Source organism: Apodemus sylvaticus, chromosome 9, assembly GCF_947179515.1.
Source record: "Apodemus sylvaticus chromosome 9, mApoSyl1.1, whole genome shotgun sequence".
In the NCBI taxonomy this organism is placed as follows: Eukaryota; Metazoa; Chordata; class Mammalia; order Rodentia; family Muridae; genus Apodemus; species Apodemus sylvaticus.
This window is the reverse complement of record NC_067480.1, coordinates 4,157,064-4,163,459: the sequence shown is the minus strand read 5'-3', so window position 1 is coordinate 4,163,459 and position 6,396 is coordinate 4,157,064.

Sequence of the window (6,396 nt, the reverse complement as noted above, 5' to 3'; positions counted from 1 at the left end):
AGAGATTTAATCATGGCCTTGAAACCTGTGGTAATATGTTTTTATTTGCTGTATATTATATTGTATGAATATAACACTTGTTACTTATTCACTCAAACACTGAATATTAGGGTACCCCAACCTTGCTTATTACAAATGTAGCTCCTAATAAGCATTCTTTTTTAAAAATTTATTTATTTATTTTTTTACACTCCATATTTCATACCCCCCTTCCCATCCACCCTCCGACTGTTCTACATGCCATGCCTGTCTGCACATGGATGTCCCCACCGCCAGCCCACCTGACCTCAAAACTCTCTGGGGTCTCCAGTCTCTCAAGGTTTAGGTGCATCATCTCTAACTGAACATAGACCCAGCAGTCCTCTGCTGTATGTGTGTTGGGGGCCTGTTTGGTGGTCCAATGTTTGAGAGATCTTGGGGTGGTCCAGATTAATTGAGGCTGCTGGTCCTCTCCTACAGGGTCTCCTTTCTCCTCAGCTTCTTCAGCCTTCCCCAACTCAATATCAGGGGTCAGCTGCTTCTGTCCATTGGTTGGGTATAAACATCAGCATCTGACTCTTCCAGCTGCTTATTGGGTTTTCAGGAGTGCATTCATGCTTGATCCATGGCCTCAGTAATAGCACCAGGCCCTGGGACCTCCCCTTGAGCTGGATTCCACTTTGGGCCTGTCGCTCAACCTTCTTTTCCTCAGGCTCCTCAGGAACGATTATGGGTCAGAGTTATGACTGTGGGATGGCCCCGTCTCCCTCATTTGGAGGCCTGTCTTCCTGCTGGAGGTGGACTCTATAAGTTCCCTCTCCCTCCTGTCAGGCATTTCATCCTAATAATCATTCTTATAGACATATTTGGTTAGATATATGGCATTTCCTTTGGGTAGGTATTCAGGGACAGAATTATGGGATTATAGTGTATACATACATTTAATTTGAAGAACCCTGCTGAAAGTGTTGCCAATGTGGTAGTATTAATTTATCTTCCTGCTCTTATCTGATGGAGTATATTTCCTTAAAGGAAAGAATGGAGCTGAGAAACAGTTTAAGCAAGAGTTGACTTAGTAAAGCAAAGCAAACCCCTGTGTATCCAAGTTCAGGGTGGCATGGTTCAAGGTGAGAGAATAGCTAAGGGGTTCTGGGTTGGGGGATTTTATAGCTTTGTTTGGTTAAAGCTTAGTTTCTGTGGTGGTTTGAATATTTTTGGCCCAGAGAATGGCACTATAAGGCTGTGTGGCCTTGTTGGAGTAGGTGTGGCCTGGTTGGAGCAGTGTGTCACTGTGGGCTTGGGCTTTAAGACCCTCATCCTAGCTGCCTGGAAACCAGTTTCCTAGCGACCTTCAGATGAAGATGTAGAACTCTCAGCTCCTCCCTCACCATGCCTGCCTAGGTGCTGCCATGCTCCCACCTTGATAATAATAGACTGAACCTCTGAACCTGTACACCAGCCCCAATTAAATATTTTTCTTCTAAGAGTTGCCCAGGCCATGGTTGTCTCGGCACAGCAATAAACCTCACTAGACAGTTCTCCTCATTGTTAAGTCTCTCCCCTTGGGTGTCATCTTTGTTTTAATCCATTCTACTGCGCATGCTCTGGAGTTGGGACGTCTCTGTGATTTGCTTTCTTGCTTTTCAGGACTTTTGTTTGCTGGTGGACATGTGTGATCATTTTGGAAAGTGCCCTGGGACCTTCATTTTTGATTTGGTCCAAGAGTCAAGCTACAGCTTTATGAATTTTAACCACCAGGGGGAGACAACTCCAAAGGCATAGCTGTGGTCTTCAGTGCCTCACATTTTAATTCTGTGCCTATGTACGCAGGAGGTCCTAAGTAGAAAAAAGATGGATGCACACACCACCTCCAGTCTCTTGATGGCATCTGCCTGACTGAGCACTCATCATTACTAGTGCCATGTGAGTTTAAATCGCTTTGTCTGTTTGAGTCAAATCTTTCCCCAGAGACTTTGCTAGGAAACAGCATAAGGTTACAGAAAATTTCACTCTCCCTTTCTTTGTGTAGTGCCACATACGACTCAGCAGAAATCCTTTGCAGGAACAACTGACTTTCCTTTAGTCACTTTAAATTCACCTGAGTGCCCAGATCCCTTCTTAGCTCCCCTGCCTTCCGTCTCTGGAGTGAGTTAACTGACATACCTGTAACCTTCTCCTTTGAAAGAGATCAATTGCTGACCCTCTGGGTCAGTAGTTGTATTAGTTTGGGTTCTCTAGAGTCACAGAATGTATGGGCAGTCTCTATATAGTTAGGGAATTTGTCGATGACTTACAGTCTATAGTCCAACTCCCCCAAAATGGTCAGCAGCAGCTGTGGATGGAAGTCCAAGGATCTAGCAGTTTCTCAGTCCCACGAGGCAAGCAGGCAAGGAAGAGTGAGTAAATCTTCCTTCTTCCAATATCCTTATATATCTCCAGCAGGGGTATGTGGCCCAGATTAAAGGCTGTAGTTCTCCAGCAGAGGGTGTGGCCCATATTAAAGGCGTGTGCCTCCATGCCTTTAATCCCAGATGATCTTGAACTCGGAGATCTCCTTGTCTTAATCTTCTGGAATTCATAGCCACTATGCTTCAAGATCTCCATACCAAGATCCAGGTCAGAAACTTATATCTCTGAGCCTCCAAATTAGGATCATAGATGAACCTTCCAATTCTAGATTGTAGTTCATTCCAGATATAGTCAAGTTGACAACCAGGAATAGCCACTACAATCCACCCCTTGTCAACTTGACACAAATAATATCTCATGTCCACATGAAACAATAACAAGGTTGTGAACATGCCTAACATGATATAACTATTCCTTGTACAATTGCAAACACATTTGTAAATTTACAATGGGACAATGTCCCTTGGGAACATTCTTTTAGTGTCTCAATACCAATTGATGTTAAAGGAATTGGAAGAAAGACAAATGTATCCTTAACAAAATGAGATAGAAGCATTCATATTATTTATAATCCTTGTTTCTGCAACTGGTTACATAGCCTTAGCTGGTATTTATAACTACCTTCCTCTGCTACCCATTCTGTATTTCCTTCACCTTCAGCAAGCACCTCAGCAGGTCTTGGCTCTTTTCCTGGAGAACTGACCCATACCTTCCTTCCTGATGGGTCTGTGTCCTTTGACATCCTGCTTGGATTAGGCTGTTGTAGTTTCCTATTGACTTTAATCACAGGACATGGTAGTACTAAGAGACGCTCTAGGGGATCCCCTGCACTCTGGACATAATCCTGCTTCCTCCATTGTGGAGAGGCAATCCAATTTTCCCATGGTAATCTGGATCTATCACCCCTCCTAACACTGTGATTCCTTTCTTAGCCTGTTGGTTTAAGGGCATAGAAGCCCAAAATGGCCAGGGGGAAATCTGAGCTTCTAGTTCAATGGAATGTTTGTTGTGGCTCCTGGTAGGAGCACTCCCCCCACTTTGGAACCAAAACTTCTAGGCCAACAGAACCTAAAGTTGTGGGGACAGGAAGCAAAAACTTTTCTAGGGGGTCACTAGGAGTGATAGTGAGTGGAACTATTCCCTTTTCCACCCCTTGGTTCCTGGACCCATGTATCCTGGCTATGGGAGCAACTGTACCATATATTGAACACTGATTCAAAACATATACTGCCTTCTGAAGAATTCTGCCCCAGCCTTCCATGCTGTTGCTACCTAATTGGTGCTGTAACTGTGTCTTCAAAAGGCCATTCCATCTTTCTATCAGACCAGCTGCTTCAGGATGATGGGAAACATGGTAAGACCAGTGAATTCCATAATCGTGGGCCCACTGTCGCACTTCTCTGGCTGTGAAATGAGTTCCTTGGTCAGAAGCAATACTGTGTGGCATACAATGATGATAGATAAGGCATTCTGTGAGTCCACAGATGGTGGTTTTGGCAGAAGCATTACGTGCAGGACAGGCAAATCCATAACCAAATTAAGTATCTACTCCAGTAAGAACAAAACGTTGTCCTTTCCACGGGGGAAGTGGTTCAATATAGTCAACCTGCCACCAGGTTGCTGGCTGGTCACCTCAAGGAATGGTGCTATATCTGGGGCTCAGTGTTGGTCTCTGCTGTTGGCAGATCTGGCATTCAGCAGCAGCTGTAGCCAGGTCAGCCTTGGTGAGTGGAAGTCCGTGTTGCTGAGCCCAAGCATAACCTCCGTCTCGGCCACCATGGCCACTTTGTTCATGTGCCCACTGGGCAATAACTGCAATGGCTAGGGAAAGAGACTGACTGTTCACAGAACAGGTCATCTTATCTACTTGATTATTGAACTCCTCCTCAGCTGAAGTCACCTTTTGGTGAGCATTTACATGGGACACAAATATCTTCACATCCTTTGCCCATTTGGAGAGATCTGTCCACATACTTCTTCCCCAGATGTCTTTGTCACCAATTTTCCAATTGTGATCTTTCCATGTCTCTGACCATCCAGCCAATCCATTGGCTACAGCCCATGAGTCAGTGAACAATCGTACATCTGGCCATTTCTTCTTCCAAACAAACTGTAATACCATGTGTACTGCCTGAAGTTCTGCCCACTGTAAAGATTTTCCTTCTCCTGTATCTTTCAGGCTTGTTCCAGAAAGGGGTTGTAATGCTGCAGCTGTCCACTTCTGGGTGGTGCCTGCATAACGTGCAGAGCCATCAGTAAACCAGGTCCTAGTCTTCTCTTCTTCAGTCAGCAGGTCAGAGGGAACACCCCATGAGGCTATGGGCGCATGCTTGGGAGCAGATGGCATTGTAACAGGAATAGAAACCATAGGCATCTGAGCACCTTCTTCATGTAACTTGCTTGTGCCTTCAGGACCTGATCTGGCCTGATCACTGTATATACTACTTCCATTTGATAATAGACTTCTGTTGTGCACACCCTATTTTATGACTTGGAGGGTCTGATAACACCCAGCACATGATGGGTAGGTAGTTCAGGTTGCATAGTAACTTGGTGTCCTATTGTCAAACGTTCAGTTTCCACTAAGGCCCAATAGCAGGCCAAGAGCTGTTTTTCAAAGGGAGAGTAGTTGTCTGCAGATGACGGTAGAGCTTTGCTCCAAAATCCCAAAGGTCTCTTCTGTGATTCACCTACAGGGGCCTGCCAGAGGCTCGAAACAGCATCTCTATCTGCCACTGACACCTCAAGTACCATTGGGTCTGCTGGATCATATGGTCCAAGTGGTAGTGCAGCCTGCACAGCAGCCTGGACCTGTTGAAGAGCCTTCTCCTGTTCCGGGCCCCACACAACGCTAGCAGCTTTCCGAGTCACTCGGTAAATAGGCCCGAGTAACACACCTAAGTGAGGAATGTGCTGTCTCCAGAATCCAAATAAACCCACTAAACCTTGTGCTTATTTCTTGGTGGTGGGAGGGGTCAGGTGCAATAACTTATCTTTCACCTTAGAAGGAATATCTCTGCATGCCCCACACCACTGTACTCCTAAGAATTTCACTGAAGTAGATGGTCCTTGAATCTTGGTCAGATTCATTTCCTATCCTCTGATACACATATGTGTTACCAATGAACCCAAAGTGGTTGCTACTTCCTGCTCACTTGGTCCAATCAGCATTATATCATCAACATAGTGCACCAATGTGATATTTTGAGGAAGAGACAAATGATCAAGATCCCTTCTAACTAAGTTATGACACAGGGCAGGAGAGTTAATATATCCTTGAGGCAAAACTGTAACGGTATACTGCTGGCCTTGCCAACTGAAAGCAAATTGCTTTTGGTGATCCTTATGGACAGGCACTGAGAAGAAGGCATTTGCCAGGTCAATAGCTGCATACCAGGTTCCAGGAGATGTGTTAATTTGCTCAAGTAATGAAACTACATCTGATACAGCAGCTGCAATTGGACTTACTACCTGATTTAATTTTCGGTAGTCAACCGTCATCCTCCATGATCCATCTGTCTTCTGTACTGGCCAGATGGGAGAGTTAAAGGGTGATGTGGTGGGAACCACCACCCCTGCATCTTTCAAGTCCTTGATTGTGGCAGTAATTTCTGCAATTCTTCCAGGAATACAATATTGCTTTTGATTCACTATTTTCTTTGGCAGAGGCAACTCTAAAGGCTTCCATTTTGCTTTTCCAACCATAATAGCCCTCACTCCACAGGTCAGAGAACCAATGTGAGAATTCTGCCAATTTCTGAGTATATCTATCCCAATTATACATTCTGGAACTGGGGAAATGACCACAGGATGTGTTCAGGGACCCACTGGACCTACTCTGAGTCTCACATCAGTCAAAACTCCATTAATCACCTATCCTCCATACGCCCCTACTCTAACTGGAGGGCCACAATGTTTCTTGGGATCTCCTGGGATCATGTCAATTCAGAACCAGTATCCAATAGCTTCCGGAAAGTCTGATTATTTCCTTTCCCCCAGTGTACAGTT